The following is a 17958-nucleotide window of genomic DNA, read 5'->3' as shown; positions in this document are numbered from 1 at the left end:
ATCCCGGGTCTCCAGGATCGCGCCCTGGACCAAAGGCAGGTGCTAAACCACTGCGCCACCCAGGGTTCCTGGGAAATTACTTTTTAGATGAGGCACAGAAGGTAATAACCCTAAAAGAAAAAAAAATGATAAATTTCCCTTTCTTTCTGGAAGAGTCCCTGAATTTCCCTCCATGGCTGGCATGTCTCCTCTGCATCTTGAGTTGTTAACGCTCCCCACAAGCCCCGTGCATAGCCCCCAGCCCTCCACTCCCACTGCTATGGTGTTTCCCCAAACCAAGGACCTTTGGGGATCATTCACACAACTTTGCCATGATTTACTCAACATTTTCCATTAAAGCCACTCATTCCCTTTCACTTAAATCTTGCCCTACCTTCTTTAGCTGTGTCATGAACAATCATTGCTGTGAAGTCCCTAGTTTAATGGGCTTGTCACTTTTCTCTATTACCTATTAAAATAAATCATTAACTATTAAACATTTCTGAAAATGTGTGAACCACCTGAAATTATTTCATGCACTGCCTTCTTTTTTACATGTTCTTGTAAGGGTGCATGAGCATGTATGTGTGCATTGGAAAGCATGTATGAGGGATCCCTGGGTGGCGCAGCGGTTTGGCGCCTGCCTTTGGCCCAGGGCGCGATCCTGGAGACCCGGGATCGAATCCCACATCAGGCTCCTGGTGCATGGAGCCTGCTTCTCCCTCTGCCTGTGTCTCTGCCTCTCTCTCTCTCTCTCTCTGTGACTATCATAAATAAATAAATAAATAAATAAAAAGGAAAGCATGTATGAGTATGTGTGCATGAGTGAGCATGTGTACGAATATGTGTGTGTGTGTGGTAGGTGAGTGTGGGTGTGTGGAGGTGTATGTGTGAGTGTGTATGAATATACAAGTGCATATCTGAATGTGCTGTTGTGTTTCTGAGCGTGCCTGGAAGTGTAGTGTCTGTGAGTGTTAGGTGGGATGGGCTGGAGGAAGACTAGACAATCCACGTGAGTCCTGGTGGGGGGTGACCACCTCCCCCTGCCCCCCAGCAATGAGCCCCACTCACCAGGAACCACGCAGGGCAGAGAAAAGGCTGTGGCCAGCAGCCCCTCCAGTCACTTCCCTGCTTGTTATCCACAGGCCCTCAGAGGAGGAGGGAAGTGTCTCCTTGGCCAAGGGAGCACCTGGTTACAGCCAGCATCCTGGTAACCATCACCACGGACTGAGAGTACTTCTGGGAAGAGCAGGAGCCAGCAGGCGGGGGCAGATCCTCTGTTGCTATATTTATAGGTCTGGATTTAGCACAGGACCTTGAGACAAGGGACTGAGCTCCCGAGTCTTCAATACCCTCATCCCCCTGGCAACTTTGTGCAAGGGGTATTTTTCAGGAGTTTAGAGAGGTTAGGTAAATAATCTAAGGTCACACAGCTAGGATATTTGGAACCAGAGCAGGACCCAAGGCTCTCTAAGGTCAAGGGTTTTCCACTACAACACAGGCAGCATGGTGCCCCCAAAAGCCTGTGCAGCCACTCCCCGGACCTGAAAATCCAGGCAAGAATGCCAAGTGTCGCCTGATTTCACTGTGGCTGTTATCATATGGGTCAGCCCCTGTGGTTTTAAATAAATGATTCTTTTGCACATTCCCCTTTGGGTACAGAAACCCCAGAGTTAGATGATAGCCCCCTGCAGCAACTGGCACAGAGGGCAGTGACCAAACAGAACTAACTTTAGCTTGAGGGGCTGAGGCAAGCCCTACTTGAGGCTGAGGTTCTCCAGGGAGGGGCAGGGGCAGCCAGAGCACTGGAGACACTTAAGATGGGGAAGCTCAGGACTGTGACTAATTACCAAGCAGAATGGAAGCACTTCAATATTTAAACAACTCTGGCACGTTCTGGCTGCTTGTCAGCCGTGTGCAAAAAGATTTCTTCTTCTAGGGGATCCCTGGGTGGCTCAGCAGTTTAGCGCCTGCCTTTGGTCCAGGGTGTGATCCTGGGGACCCTGGATCAAGTCCCACATCGGGCTTCCTGCATGGAGCCTGCTTCTCCCTCCGCCTGTGTCTCTGCCTCTCTCTCTCTCTCTCTGTGTGTCTCTCATGAATAAATAAATAAAATCTTTAAAAAAAAAAAAAAAGATTTCTTCTTCTCAGAGGTAGAAGAGGAGGAAATTCCTCTGTCTTTCCCTTCCTCCATCCATCCCCCACTCCCTTGCATTATGGACCCAGCCCTTTAGCACAGGTGCCTTGTTAGGAACTAAAGATATTAGAATTTGGATCTCTGCCCACACCCCAGGAGCTCCTGTTCCCCTTTCCTAAGAGATATTCTCCCAGAAAGCCAGCCCCAATCCTAAATTGTAGAGATGCCAGGTTGGTACCAATCAAGGGCCTTGAGCCCTGAGGGCCTGGGACTGTGCCATGTGCCACCACATGTGTTTTAGGACAGACATGTTGTGTCCCAGGAGACGCAGGCTGGCTCTAGAACTCAGTCCTCCACTGTCTCCTTCAGAGCCCCCAGCAGCAAACACGATCATAGCCAATGGTTATTTGGAAGGCCCCAGGCTTCTGCATAGGCACCTCCGTACTCTCACTTAGTGGTTCTCAAACTTTAGGGAACACAGAATTGCTCTAGGGGATTAATGGTTAGGGATTTATGTTCATATGAAATGGAGAGAAATGACAAACTTAGCAAACCAGAGATTTTTACAGTGGAAATCCAGGTAAGAGTCCATGAGCAATCCTGAGTCCCAAATCCACAGGACAGCAAGTTGGGTTACTGTGTTGCCGTCCTGATGGAGAATCCCTTCTTCTAAGACCTCAACTTTTTTTTTTTTTAAAGGTTTTATTTACTTATTCATGACAGACACATACAGAGAGAGAGAAAGAGAGAGAGAGAGAGAGAGGCAGAGACACAGGCAGAGGGAGAAGCAGGCTCCATGCAGGGAACCTGCTGTGGGACTCGATCCCATGACTCCAGGATCACGCCCCGGGCTAAAGGCAGGCGTTAAACCGCTGCGCCACCCAGGGATCCCTAAGACCTCAACTTTTGCTCTTAGGCCTCCAACTGACTGGATGAGACCCACCCACCTCATGGAGCATTGCCTGCCTTACCTAAAAAGCCACTGATTGTATTTAAAGATTTTATTTATTTATTCATAAGAGATAGAGAGAGGCAGAGACACAGGCAGAGGGAGAAGCAGGCTCCCCACGGGGAGCTCGATGCGGGACTCCATCCCAGGACCCCGGGATCACGACCTGAGCCAAAGGCAGATGCTCAATCACTGAGCCACCCAGGTCTGATTAAAATGCTTTGTTTTGTTTTTAAACCATTTATTTTTTTAAATATTTTTCCAAAGTTTTTTTTTTTATTCATGACGGGGGGGGGGGGGGGGCGGGTGGGCAGGGGCAGAGACACAGGCAGAAGCAGGCCCCATGCAGGGAGCCCAATGTGGGACTCGATCCCAGGTCTCCAGGATCACACCCCAGGCTGCAGGTGGCACTAAACCGCTGAGCCACCAGGGCTGCCCGTGATTGTAAATGTTAATCACATCTTAAAAAATACCTTCACAGCAACATCTAGGCTGGCATTTGATCAGATAACTGGGTACAACAGGCTAGTCAAGTTGACATGTACAATTAAGCATCACATTTTCCTTGACCTCTAGGGAAGATCAGTATCCCCATCCCTCCTCACTCCACACTACTGGGTACCCCTTCTTCATAGAACTACCACAGTATTAGAAACAATACTATCTGCTTGGCTTTGCTGTTCAGATTTTCCACCCTGTGCCCAAGGTGTGAGTTTGTGTTGTTAATTTTCTCTGGATTCTGGGTATTTATTCTCTGAAAATTGAGGGTTTTCTTCAATTTTGATCAATTCTCAGCCATTAGGTCTTCAAATATTGTTCTTTTTCCATCCACTCTTCATTCTTCTGGATATGTTGGCTAAGGTGTGCTAGACCTTGTCATTTCTTTCTCTATATGTCTTAGCCATGGCTGCTCTCATATTCTTCTTGTCATTTTCTCACTGTGTGAGTGATTTTTTCCAAAGATATAACCCAGCTTGCTCAATGTCTTATTCTGCTGTTTAACCTCTTAATTTTTAATCAATAATTTATTAAGGGATCCCTGGGTGGCGCAGCGGTTTGGCGCCTGCTTTTGGCCCATGGCGCGATCCTGGAGACCCGGGACCGAATCCCACGTCGGGCTCCCGGTGCATGGAGCCTGCTTCTCCCTCTGCCTGTGTCTCTGCCTCTCTCTCTCTCACTGCGTGCCTATCATTAAAAAAAAAAAAAAAAAAATAATAATAATAATAATAATAATAATAATTTATTAAAACTATCTTTTTGCATTTCTAGAACTTCCATTTGGCTTGTTATCCATCATTTTTTTTTTGTATTAGCCTATTCTATATTATTGTTTATTTTCTTTTTTCAAGATTGTGGGACTCAACTCACAAACCTGAGATCAAGAGTCTCAAGCTCTACCTACTGAGCCAGCCAGGCATTATGAATATTAAAAAAATCTTCATAATCTCTTTACATGTTTGTTTTATTTTTAGATTTTTCTATTACTTCTATTTCTGCGAGGGTGAATTCTTCTGTGTGTTTTGTTTTGTTTTGTTTTTTGTATGTACCGATTATCTCTTATGATACTTTCTTTCCCTGTGTGGTTTGTAATTTCAATTGGGAACTCATCTTCATTGGGAGTTGTTTTTGCTATGGGATGTTGGTGAGCCCTACATTGTGAAAACGTTCTTACAGAGTACTTTGGGGTTTGCTTCTGTCAGGGCCTTAAGTTCTGAACTAATTTTTTATGTTAACTTTTTCCTGGGACTAGTGGCACACTAAGGGTTAGGGATGAAGTGGGAGCAGTCCATCTCTCTCTTCCACATGGGTCAGGCCTGGGCCTTCCATCTTTCACAGGAACTTTTCTCCCACCCAAGCCCAGGATGGTGAGAAAGTTTTGTTGCTCCTTCTGCAAGCCAGGTTAGTAGAGTTTTCACAGCCTCCTTTTTCCCTGACTAGTACTCTTTTTAAGGCTCCAAGCCTTTAAAGGATAAATCCAGAGGAATTAGTTACAGCTCTCCTACCAGACAGCCTGGGGCCACCTCCTGTCTTTGAAAGGGCCTTAGAAATCCAGGCTCCAGGCCTTAGGGCCTTTGTCTAGTCCAAACCCCATGAATCATAGGCCAAGCTCCCATTCCTTACTCTGGCTTTCAGTTCATGTACTATCTCTGGAATCTGAGGATTTTCTTTTCTTTTGAGCTCAGCTGTGTATTTTCAAGTGTTGTCTTGTGCTTTATGCAGCATATGGTAGCAAGGGAGAGGCAACCTGAAATAGCTCAAGCTGACATGTTGCCAGAAGTATTCTGATATATTGACCTGTATGTTTTCTAAATAATACTAGTCTCCCCCGACTAGACTGTAAACTCCATGAAGCAGAGACTGTGTTGGCATTTGCTCCCAAAAAGGGCTGAGTTTCTCTCATTTATTGAGAGCTTAAAAATTTGTGAATGAATGAATGAAGAAACTCTCTGGGACATTAGTATCTAATTTATGGGGCTGTTGGTAGAATTTAGCAAGAGCAGGTTATATCAGATGCTTGGTATATGGTGGGAACAGAGATGGCATCTATTATAATAATCCTGTCTATTAAGGCAGAAGCTCTACCATGGTGGTTTCCCTGTATTTCAGCTCCTACCCCTCGGTTCAGACATTAGTTCTGGCCTCACAGGGCAGATAGGTTCTGTGGGTGCGGCCTCCTGACCCTTCCTCGGAGTACAAAAAATCAGCTCTTCCCGCCAGAACAGCATCTTAGTTTTGCCTGGATATGAATTGGTGAAAATTGTCCCAGCACCCCATTCTAATTGATCCTGTCCTGTCTAGGGGGTCCCTACCATGCCATTACCAGTGATCCCTCCTATGGCCAGGATTTTTCCCTGGAAATCTTCATTTTTGAGAGGTTTGTGGAGGAAAATGTTTAATAGGTAATCATTGATCTATTTTTGTATTTTAATTAGTCAAGGGCATTTAACTGCTAGTCAAGGGCATTTTTGCTATGGGATGTTGGTGAGCCCTACATTGTGAAAACGTTCTTACAGAGTACTTTGGGGTTTGCTTCTGTCAGGGCCTTAAGTTCTGAACTAATTTTTTATGTTAACTTTTTCCTGGGACTAGTGGCACACTAAGGGTTAGGGATGCAGTGGGAGCAGTCCATCTCTCTCTTTCCACATGGAAACTGCCAGGGTTTCCAATCAGTATAAGGTAAGATAATTTTAGCCCAAAGCAAGGAAACAACATTTCAATCAGGCTGTGCAGCTTTTCCTGGGTGAATGCACAGGGGACCCTCTCCCCATCCCTAACACAGGGATTTGAAGACTTCAAATGAGAAAATCCTGTCCTGGGGAGACCCACTAGTCATAACAGTGCCTTACAAATCAGACCTAAGGAGGACACAAAGAACCTTCTAAGATGGGGCCCAGGGGCAACCTTATAAGCATTACAGTAATCCCAAGAAACTGGTTGACAATGGTGTGAGGCAAGAGTGGAACTGACAAGGCTTACAATTGCATTCAGCCAGCCTCAGGAGGAAGAACTTTAAATGTACTATTGTGTGTGAGTGGGGAGGGTGGGTATCATCTTCTTGGGCACGTTGGAAGGTACACTCAGCCAATGAGGGGAACTCTGAGCGATGGACTATAAATAATAATGCATATTAAATTCCTATTATGTATCAGGCACCCTACTGAACTTCATGTTATTCCTCAATGGGGTGAGGTTGATACCGCCCCCCTTTTTATAAATGAGGAAGTTAAGTTGGAGAAGTCTTTTTTTTTTTTTTAAGATTTTATTTATTTATTCATGAGAGACCCAGAGAGAGGCAGAGACACAGGCAGAGGGAGAAGCAGACTCCATGCAGGGAGCCGGATGCAGGACTTGATCCTGGGACTCCAGGATCACACCCTAGGCCAAAGGCAGACACTTAACCGCTGAGCCACCCAGGTGTCCCAAGTCGGAGAAGTCTTAAGTAACTTGTACAAGGTCATGTGGGTAGTATGTCAAGAGCCACTTGTCTGACCCCCAAACCAGCCTCCAGCCACTGGAGTACTGCCTCTCCTGTGCATGAGATGTGAGCTTTCGAGCAGTGCGTCTCAATATTGACTGCTGGTTGAAATCTCCTGGGGACCTTTGATGCCTGGATCCTACCACAACAGATTTTTATCTAATGTAGCATCAGGACTTTTAAAAGTTCCCCAGGTAATTCTAACATGCGGCCAATACTGAGTGCCACTGGCTTTGGGTACCAAGCTTACCAAGGTCGTTGGCTGTAGATGTTACCTGGCCTGACCATCCCCAGGATTAAGAAAAAGGCCAGGGAAACCCAGGGCAGCAGCCCAAGCTCACAGTACAAGGTCTGCAACTGGGGCTGGCCCAGAGTCAACCTGGCAATGAGGCACCACTGATGATAACACGATGTCAATAACAGTGACAATCAGGACAATACTTTGATCATACTGTTTTGGGCTGTACAGGTGCACTACATGCTTTGTCTCACAGCAGCATTGCTCACAGCAGTGCTAGGAGGTAGGTACAATGGTGAATTTCTCCAGTTTGTCACTGAGGACACTGAAGCACAGACAGGTTAAGTCCGCTGTCACTCAGCTAGGCTGAGTTGGGCTGTTGGCCCTTGGCTTCTCTCTGCGGCCTCTCTGATCCAAGGCCACCCCCAACTTTGCAGCCCCAGGGCACCCTCAGCAGCCTTGTGCTACTGACAGCCCCCTAGTGCCTGATTTGCTGGGTGCCTGCTCTACACTGGAGAGGTGGGGTCAGGGGAATACTGTCCCCCACCCCTAGTGGGTCTCACTGCCTGGTAGGGGATGTAAGCCCAGAGTACCCAGGCTCTTAGAGCATGCAGAGTGAGCCAGGACCTTCGGTGGTTGGGGGCACGTGGACACAGAGCACTAGAGGGGCTTGGGGCTCCTCCTGACCCCCTCAGCTGATGGAGGGATCCTAAACCCCTGGGCAGCAAGCATCCAAGGACCTCTCAGGGCCAAATGTCAGAGGCCGACTCCCTGGACTCCCTTTCTGCCCCCACACAGCATCTGGACGGAGACAGAACAGCAGTTAAGACACATCTGGTTCAGGGCCAGACCCTCAACTCTGGGGACCCTACTTCCCTTCCCATCACATCCTCTCCCAGCAGGTTTTGGGGTGGGGGGGTGCAGACTGAGCCAGCCGGCAGATAGCCAGCACCAGAGCCAGCCTGGCACTGGTCAGTGCCACCTCGCCCATAGCCCTCTCTTCCCCTTACCCTGCACTTCATCACGGGGGTGGCATGCCTGTCGAGCCACTTCCCGAGCTCTGACTTTCCATGGTGAATGGAAATTCTGAGGGGGACCACATCTCTTTGCATTTCCCCAGCAACCAACAAGGACCTGGCACCAGGCTTCTTCGGAAACGCTCGCCAGGCTGAGGCTGAGTGACTCAGCCCTTCGGAGATGCCCGCGTACCCAGGGCCCTCATTCCAGTCAATGCCTATTAGCCAGCCAGTGGTTCTCAGCCCCAGCTGCGCAGGAGAGACTGTGGGGGAATGCAGTAGGTGTGGGAGGCAGAGAGGGTTCAAGTCCCGAGGCCCAGGATGCCCAGACCAGCCAAATCAAGGGCTCCGGGCGGAGGCCCAGGTAGCAGTATCTCTCACACAGTCCTTTCCAGTGTCACCGGAGAGTCTCTGTGTCAGAAGACAGCGTGTTAGCTTACAGTGCAGCTTTCAGGCATAAGCCCCAAACCGGAGGAATCTACACCTTTAACCCTTTCCTGAGGGATTTCTTTTTTCTTATTTTCTTATGATTTTATTTGCACAGTAAGGTGTAGGAACTTTGGAGGACACCAGTCTGAGGGATTAGAGGTACACCCCAGAGGTGTACCTGGCCTGGTGAAGAGGTGGAGGAGGTGGGGCCAGGGATGGAGGAGGAGGCCCCTTTGCTGAGGGAGGGCTGGGAAGGGGGGCAGGAGTGTGGGGGTTGGGAGACTTTACAGGAGGTGGAGCTACATTCCTCTCATTCCTTAAGAATGAATTTCTGGGATGCTTGAGTGGTTCAGTTGGTTAAGTGTCCAACTCTAGATCTCAGCTCAGATCTTGATCTCAGGGTTGTGAGTTCAAGCCCCATGTTGGATTTCATGCTGGGTGTGCAGCCTACTTAAAAAAAAAAAAAGAATGAATTTCTAAGGGTAGAAATTCCAAGGGTTGTAAATAGAGAGGCAAGAGGAGCTTTTTTTTTTTTTTAATTTTTATTTATTTATGATAGTCACACACACAGAGAGAGAGAGAGAGAGAGAGGCAGAGACATAGGCAGAGGGAGAAGCAGGCTCCATGCACCGGGAGCCCGATGTGGGATTCGATCCCAGGTCTCCAGGATCGCGCCCTGGGCCAAAGGCAGGCGCTAAACCACTGCGCCACCCAGGGATCCCAAGAGGAGCTTTTATTTACTTATTTACTCATCCATCCTTTCATTTATCTATTTATTTCCTCTAATGCACTCCTGGGGCTAATCAGCTCTCATCCCAGGGCAGCCTCCAAGGTCAGCTTCTCTAACTTCCCAACCTGGGCTGAAAGGACCTGTCCAGGAATTCACGCTGTCCTCCAGAGAAGCTGGACACAGGACGGAGAAGGTGTAGGGGTGGCTTTCATTTCTAGGATCATCCACCGATCATTCCTAGGCCTGCAGAGATCCAGGACTGGGAATGAAAGAGACCACGGCCTAACTGGTCCCCAGGGCTGGCTGGGGGATCCTCAGTCATGGCTCAGGTGACCATGAGACCATCCCAGGAACAGGCCCTGGCTTCTCCTCCAGAAGCAGCTCCAGGACAGACATGTGTTCTCTTAGGTGGATTAGTCTGAGCTGAGGTACCTTCCTCACAGCATGTATCAAGTATCTTGTAGCAAGTCAAGTGTCAAGGCAACACATGCTCATTCATTCAGTCAACACCTGTGATGTGCCGGGCACCATGCTTGGCTCTGCAGGTTAGCCGTGAATGATGCAAACAAAGGCCTGCTCTGGTGGAGTTTACAGACGAGAAGGGGAAGACACAACAAAACCATAAACAAATCAGTATAGAACCTAACCGAGTCAATGGTGTCAGGAAGAAAGATGAAGGGAGATAAGGGGAGGGTGGTTGGAGTGGAAAGGTAAGCTAGTTCTGTACCTGCGTTGGGGAAATCTCTGGAGAGAAGAGGCCTGAGGGAAAGGAATGGGACTGGCAGATCTAGGGGGAGGGAACAGCAGGTACGATATTCTGTGGCCAGAAGGAGGAGCTTGAGGCATGACAAGGATGTCAGCATGGCTCTGTGTTGGGAAGGAGAGTGTGGCAGCAGGTGGGGGTGCAAAAGAAGGCAGGGCTGCATCTCTGCAGCCCACAGAATCCCAGTTTTTCTATGTCTGACAGGAGGCCACGGACTGACTTGGGAGACACATGGAGCACGGGATTTGAAAGCTGCCAACTATCAGAAAAGTGGACCGGGAGGATTCGATCCTGGAATGGAGACAGGTGTGAGGAAGGAGGAGGCAAGGTTGGTTACTAGGTTTGCCTCCTGAGCTTCCAAGTCCGTGGTGCTGGTGAAGGGAAGTTAAGAATTGTGTTTGAGGGGCAGCCCCGGTGGCACAGCCTGGGGTGTGATCCTGGAGACCTGGGATCGAGTCCCACATCGGGCTCCCTGCATGGAGCCTGCTTCTCCCTCTCCCTCTGCCTGTGTCTCTGCCTCTCTCTCTGTGTCTATGAATAAATAAATAAAATCTTTAAAAAAAAAAAAGAATTGTGTTTGAGACATGACGTTGGAGGTGCCCAGTGACCACCCCCATGGAGATCCTGGTGTGCAGCTGGAGATGTGAGGCTGTGAGTCTACATCTGGAGTGGGGTCATCTGCATGTGGAGCTGACAGTTAAGGGAGATATGGGATCCCTGGAGAAACTTAAAAGAGAGGAGTGAGGAAGTGAGCACCAAGCCCTGGGTCTCTACTACAAAGTCCCCAAGAGGAAGCTGAACCACCCTGGGGACGGAACAAGAGGAGCCAGAGAGGAAAGATGAAGCCAAGCAGGTGAGGCGTGCTGACCAAGTGAAGGCACGCTGGCAGGAAAGGGGCAGGCCTACCTGTGCCAAAAGCTGTTCACAGGTGAGACCGTGTAGACTGGCACGTTGGAGGCCACAGGGAACCTGGACAAGAGAGCCTCAGTGGAGTGGTCTGGAGCGAGCACAAGCATGAAGGGACAGCAGGAGACCCAAATGCAAGGACTAACAAATCTCCTTGAGGGGGTTTGCTACACAGGGAATAGGGAAATGGAGCCGTAGACCAGCTCAGTGGACCTGCAGGGAGAAGAAGGAGAAGCTGAGTGGTCATCGAAGACCTTGCTGAGAGGGTTCAGAGCTGCAGAAGCGGACAGGGGACTGCTGTGTCAGTCGGGAAGTTGGCATGTCGCCCCTGAGATTGGAAGGAAAGAGCCATGAAAGATAAACATGCAGATGACTCTGATGGGGTTGGAGGGCCTCTGCTAGCACTCTTTTCTCTGGCCTGAAATTTCACCTTGGCTGTTTTTGGAAGCCTGACTTTTAGCAACCAAAGAGAAAGAAGTTACCTCAAGTGCCACCCCCTTATTACCAGGCAAGAATGAAGCTGAGATGGAGGCTGGTGCAGGAAGGCCTCAAAATAAAGAGTGAGCTCTAGTTAGAGCCCTTTTGCCCAAGGCTGCATGTGCCTGGGTGGGTCATAAAAGCTGGCCTGGCTGGGGCAGCGTGCGCAGGATAGGACGCCGGCAAACAGCCTACAGCCTCACAGCCCAGGGTTTTGCTTACTACTGGATGAGGCATTCACTTAAAAACCAGTCAGCTCTGGCTGGGGGCCTGGTGACACAGAGGGGCTAACAGACCTCTGGCAGGGAGAAGTCCTTTCTGTTGTCTCATCATTCCCAAAGGGCTTCTTCCACCCACACCAGTGAAATAATGAGGATAACTTTTGCACCTAGAAAAGGGATGTACCAGTTAGGGTGCCTTAAGCCAATGTAACAGTGATGCTCGATACTCAAAGTATGGTCCCTGAACCAGCAGCATCAATGTCAACTGGGATCACTAAAAATATAGAACCTCAGACCTGACAAATCTGTCTTAGTTTAATGAATTCCCAGGTGATTTGTAAGCATATTAAAGTTTGAGAACCACTGGCTTATGCTACTGGTTCTCAAACTTGCTACACCTTAGCATCACCAGATGTTTAAAAGTACTGATTTTTTAATACCACCCTATCTTACACAGTCCTCCCAGAAATGTTGCTTTTACTGGTAGGGCTATGGCTTTGGCATAGGGAATTTTAAAAGCTTCCCAGGTTATTCTAACATGCTAACTTAACCACTAACTTTGAGAACCACTAACTTAAACTGTAAAGGTATTTATTTTGTGAGTTAGATTCAAGGTAACTCCAGGGTAGATTCAGCAACCCCCCTGATGTAATTGAGGATAAGCCATTATTAGAGTTTTTTGATCCTTAGGCTTATCACCTCATGGTTGCAAGATGGCTGCCATAGCTCCTGGAATCACTCACCCACATGACAGGAATCAAATGTTGGTAATGAGGTGCAGGGTCAATGCACCTCAAGTTTTTTGACTTCCCTCCTTTTGTCAAGTGGGGAGAAAACATTCTTAGATCCTTGCAACAGATGTCCCCTTGGTTCTCGTTGGGCAAAGACAGGTCACCTTTAGCTGCTGTGGAGACTGGAAAAGTGAATTTTGAGGTTTTTCACTGTCCATAGAGGGAAGCAAAAAATGGAAAAGAGGGATGGAAAGGCTCCCAGGCAGGCAGTCATCATCAGTGTCTGCTGGAAAAGGCACATCTGGAGTACAAATGCATAGACATGAGGCAAGAAATAACCAAGTCATTAATTAATTCCCTCCACCCCTAAGCAAGAAGCTGCTCCCTGACTCCCCCAACTGGGAATATTCACAGAAGCTTCTGGAGACCCCACCCACTTGGCCCAGTTTATGTTTTGGTGGAAACTCTTAATATTTCCATTGTCTGACTTGAGAGTGTTGAAATTATTCATCTTAATTAAGTGTTGCCTAGGTGTTATTTTGACAGAGACTCTCACCCATTGAATTTTCTTTACCTCTTCTTTGTTTTAGAAGCCAAGAAGGAAAACGCTAGGGGGGAGGGCAACTCTCCCACCTGCAGTATCTGCATCTGAAAGACTGCTGGAAGAAATGACAGTCAGATTGGCCCCAGGCTGGCCTGACTTCCCACTCAGCCGGTTTTTTTAGAGTCTTGAAAGCCAGCAAGAACTCTTTCTTGGCAGAAGTAGCTGCCAGGGTTCCCAGGTAAGACGAATAACATCCCTTCCCCAAGTAGACCAGGTGCGGTTTCACGAGTGGGCATTTGTCCTCTGGATGAAAATGTGCATTCCTAACGCATGCCAGGAGGTTTTGTGAGGAGAAGGAGCAAGTCTAGACAGGTGACCGTGGGCAGGCTCTCGGAGGTGGCAGCGTATGAGCTGAGACTTTGAATGGACATCCAACCATAAGCAAATCTGGGGTAATAGAGTTCCAGAGGAAACAATAAGAGAAAAGACTCGTATAGGAATGAGCTTGGTCATTTCTAAGAAAGATGGTAAACTGGGAGGTCTTTTCCTGGGATAAATTCCCGTAGTGGGGTAACAGGACCAAAGGTTATAGACATTTTTGTTTTAAAGATTTTATTTGTTTGTTTGTTTGAGAGAGAGAGAGAGAGAGAGAGAAAGAGCAAAGAGAAGGGCAGAGAGACAGGGAGAGAGAGAGAATCTTAAGCCAATTCCACACCCAGCACAGAGCCCCATGCAGGGCTCCATCCCACAACCCTGAGATCATGACCCAAGCCAAAACCAAGAGTTGGACTCTCAACTGACTAAGCTACCCAGGCTCCCCGCTTATGACATCTTTATGACTTTTGACACACACACACATACATGTTTATGGCTGGCTTGTTTTCCAAAATGAACATATATAGGATCATGTGTCCAATTTCTGTTTTTTTTTTTAAAGACTTTATTTATTTACTCATGAGATACACACACAGAGAGAGAGAGAGAGAGAGAGAGGCAGAGACACAGGCAGAGGGAGAAGCAGGCTCCATGCAGGGAGCCAGACGTGGGACTCGATCCCCGGTCTCCAGGATCACGACCCGGGCTGAAGGCGGCGCCAAACCGCTAAGCAACCGGGGCTGCCCATGTGTCCAATTTCTAATTGTTGTTATTCCTGGGACGTAGGATTCAGAGGTTGACATGATGAGAAAAGGGGCTTTAACATTTCCATCTTCTGCCTGATTTGAATTTTGGCTATATATTTTGTTATAAATCATTTGTAAAATTTAAAGTGGCCTAATGTTTTAGAACATTGGTAATAAACAGGGTGGTAGGTACAGTGTTTTATTATAATATTTAGATGTCAGGATCCCTGGATGGCTCAGCGGTTTGGTGCCTGCCTTCGGCCCAGGGCGTGGTCCTGGAGTCCCAGGATTGTCCCACATCGGTCTCCCTGCATGGAGCCTGCTTCTCCCTCTGCCTGTGTCTCTGTCTCTCTCTCTCTGTGTCTCTCATGAATAAATAAAATAAAATCTTTAACAACAACAAAAAAATGATATTTATATGTCCTATATGTATTACACGACTTCCATTATGAATATGAAATATTCATACCAAAAACATGACTTTTATAAAATGTATTAATCTACATGCCACCAGGTAGCTTTAAATTAACAGTTTCACCACATACACACAAAGATTAATGATTATTCCTTTTTAACCTTTTTGCTTTTTAATTCGAGTTTAGGCTCTGGTTTGCTCTGATGTTAGATAACCTACTTTATACTCTGTAAGTTTCAGGTTTTTTGTTAAATGGAAAGAAAGATCTGACTAACCTCTCAATTCCCTAACAGAAATGTACAGGTGAGCAGCCCGAGTGGCTCAGCGGTTTAGCGCTGCCTTCGGCCCAGGGTGTAATCCTGGGGTCCTAAGATCGAGTCCCACATTGGGCTCCCTGCATGGAGCCTGCTTCTCCCCCTGCCTGTGTCTCTGCCTCTCTCTCTATGTCTCTCATAAATAAATAAATAAAATCTTTAAAAAAAAAAAAAAAGAAATGTTCAGGAAGTTAAATAAAGTAGTAAATGGAAGGGACTCTGCAAATTTTTATTTTTTTAAGGTTTATTTATTTAGGGCAGCCTGAGTGGCTCAGCAGTTTAGTGCTGCCTTTAGCCCAGGGCGTGATCCTGGAGACCGGGGATCAAGTCCCACGTTGGGCTCCGTGCATGGAGCCTACTTTTCCCTCTGCCTGTATCTCTACCTCTCTCTCTCTCTGTGTATCTCATGAATAAATAAATAAAATATTTTAAAAAATATTTATTTATTTGAGGGAGGTGGAAGGAGAGGGAGAGAGAGAGAATCTTTTTCTTTCTTTTTTTTTTTTTTTTAGATTTTATTTATTTATTTAAAAGAGGGACGAGCAGACTCCATGTCAAGCAGGGAGCCCAATCTGGGCTCTATCCCAGGACCCTGAGATCATGACCTGAGCTGAAATCAAGAGTTGGACTCCCAACCAGTCCAACTAGCCACCTAGGTTGCCCTTCTATAGATTTTTAAATGCAATGGAATAGAATGAAGGAGGAAACAGAATTGGGAAGGAATTTTCATTGGGGATGGATTCCTGCCAGTGGCTTCTCAGTACTGCCTTCCTGGACTCCCCCATTCACCCTGAGGTCTCCATTCTCTTAATTCTGTCCAGAATGTTCTTAATCCTAAGGCTACACAATGTGACACTTCAATGGTTTTGTATGCATTGATGATGACCTCCTCTGGAGAAGGGCCCCATGAAGACACCATGTTCTGATAGTGGGATCTGAGGCATTAGTGAGTGGGTAGAGAGGAGATAATTTGGGGGAAAGAGTGGTCTTTTACAGAGAGTTGTATGTGTTGGGAAGAGCTTCAGATTAGGCTTTGGAAGAACTATCTGAGTACTTCAGTGACTAGCTCTGAGCATGTCAAGTCTTTTCACCTCCCTGCTTCAGTTGTCTTGAGCTGTGGGGCAGTTTACACCTTTGTTCTGCCATTTGCTGCCTGCAAGCCATTAAATGTCCCTATGGTCAACGGACTCTATGTTCACCAATATCCAGGCCTTCTCCCCTTCCCAGAGCGTGGAAGACTCAGCCCTCTTGCAGTTCTGTGGGGCCATGGGACCGGTTCTGGCAAATGAAGTGACCGAGAAAGCTCACTTCCAAGCTGAGTGAACAACACATGCCTGGTTGTCCAGACTCTCTCCTGTCCCGCCACGGCACAATTGTACAGGAGGCCTTGTGTTGACACGGTGTGCTCCAAGGTCAAAGTAGCCAGGATCACTGAGTGACCACACGGAAGGCTGCTGCATGAGTAGGAAATGCACTCTAACTGCATAAAACCCCGGAGATGCTTGAGATTGTTGCTACAGCACAGTCTAGCCTAGCCTAACACATAAACTGAGACTAAACTTCCCCTCCTCTAGGGGAATGACACCTATTCAACCTGGTTGTAGTAAAGATGGAATGAGAGAATGGGTGTCAGATTCTAAGCTCAACATTGGCTCACGGAAAGAGCTCACTAAGTGTTTGCTTCTTGCCCTTCCCTAGCAAGATGCTCTTTCTTGGCAAAGGGAAACCAGGCCACCTGACCAGACATTCCTGAGCATGGTGGGGGTTAACAGTGAGTCAATAGCTCCTTATGGAAGTAGGTTCACAGTCCTTACTAAACAGCAGGTATCATGAGTTCTGTCTCTCCAACTTCCTGGTTCCTTCCATGTAAATCGTGCGGTGGTAATTTGGCGTTGTTGAGAGATGTGGTACTGACAGCTTCTGATGTCCACCTTCCACTTGCAACAAGCTGTGGCAGCTGCACTTCCTCCCCACCACCGCCACCAGCTGCTGCCATCTTGCGGGGGTGGGGGGTTGGGGGGTGGGGGGGTGGGGCAGGAACTGAGTAGGTAGGGGTAGGGTGGGGAGGGAGCCTTCCTCATTTACCATGAACTGTCCCCTGTGGGACAGGGAAGAAATAGGCATCTGTAGGGCCTCTGTGCCTCACTTAGTTTAGCTTATATCTTGACACTACTAACAACAGCATAATTTTTATTTTTAATTTTATATTTAATTTAAATAAAAGGAAAACAAACCTCTGAGCTGCAAGTACCTTTTTTCTTTTTTCAAAGAGGAAAGTTTTAATGAAAGAGTGGTGCAAGGAGCAGAACATGAGCCTGAGAGTTCAATGGGGAGAAACCAAAGCCCAGCAGGTAAAGCACCTTTCCCTTGTTAATGGTGGCTGGGTTTGTCCGGGGTGTGGCTCTGCCTGGTGGCTCCTGCAACTGGACTGATACTTTCAGGTGCCTCAGGACAGCAATTTCTTGAATCCCACAGTGAGGGACAAGAGAGGTTAAAACACTCTTAGGAATTTAAATCAGTGCAATGGCAGGATTTCCCAAAGTCAATGATTCAGGATTGCTCACCTGGATACCTTCCCCACTGAGATCCACCCCCACCTCCACGTCTAGTTATGGAGAAGAGGATGGGAACAACTCAGAAATGCTTTTAGCTGAAACTTTAAAGACTCAGAAGAAACTCAAGTCTATTTTCAAAGTCGGGTCCTGGCTATGGTAGGGCCTGGTCCTATTTTGGCCACTCTCCTGACCCATAGGAGCTGTGGCCAGACAAGTAATGAGCTATCCTAGAGAGGTCAGAAAGATGTATTCCACTGTCTGCACTCCATCTTATGAGAAACAGATGACTCTGCTCTAAAATGGCGAACACCTCCAGAAATCCATCCTTGTCCCTTCTTTGTTCCAAAGAAAACACTTGTCTTGGCTTCTGTTCTCACGCTCAGACGTGCTCTATGGGAGTGGAGCTCCTGAGCCAAGGACCTGAGACTTGAATTTGAATGGAAGTCAACAAGCCCAT

At 47.5% G+C, this 17958-nt stretch overlaps 1 long non-coding RNA gene across 3 annotated transcripts; it reads left to right on the top strand.

Moving 5' to 3' along the window:
• The first annotated feature begins 5628 nt into the window (after window positions 1–5628).
• LOC144320796 (uncharacterized) lies at window positions 5629–16951 on the top strand. 3 transcript variants are annotated; one of them, XR_013386441.1, is made up of 4 exons: window positions 5629–6242; window positions 10422–10545; window positions 13143–13334; window positions 14926–15146. It is a non-coding gene; the product is annotated as an uncharacterized LOC144320796 (long non-coding RNA). The 3 variants fall into 3 exon arrangements; XR_013386440.1 differs by having other exon boundaries at window positions 5630–6242; window positions 14433–15146; XR_013386442.1 differs by lacking the exon at window positions 14926–15146 and adding an exon at window positions 16156–16951 and having other exon boundaries at window positions 5632–6242.
• Window positions 16952–17958: the final 1007 nt, after the last annotated feature.

The sequence above is a fragment of the Canis aureus genome, chromosome 9 (assembly GCF_053574225.1).
Source record: "Canis aureus isolate CA01 chromosome 9, VMU_Caureus_v.1.0, whole genome shotgun sequence".
Taxonomy (NCBI): Eukaryota; Metazoa; Chordata; class Mammalia; order Carnivora; family Canidae; genus Canis; species Canis aureus.
This window is presented reverse-complemented; position numbering and strand designations above follow the sequence as displayed.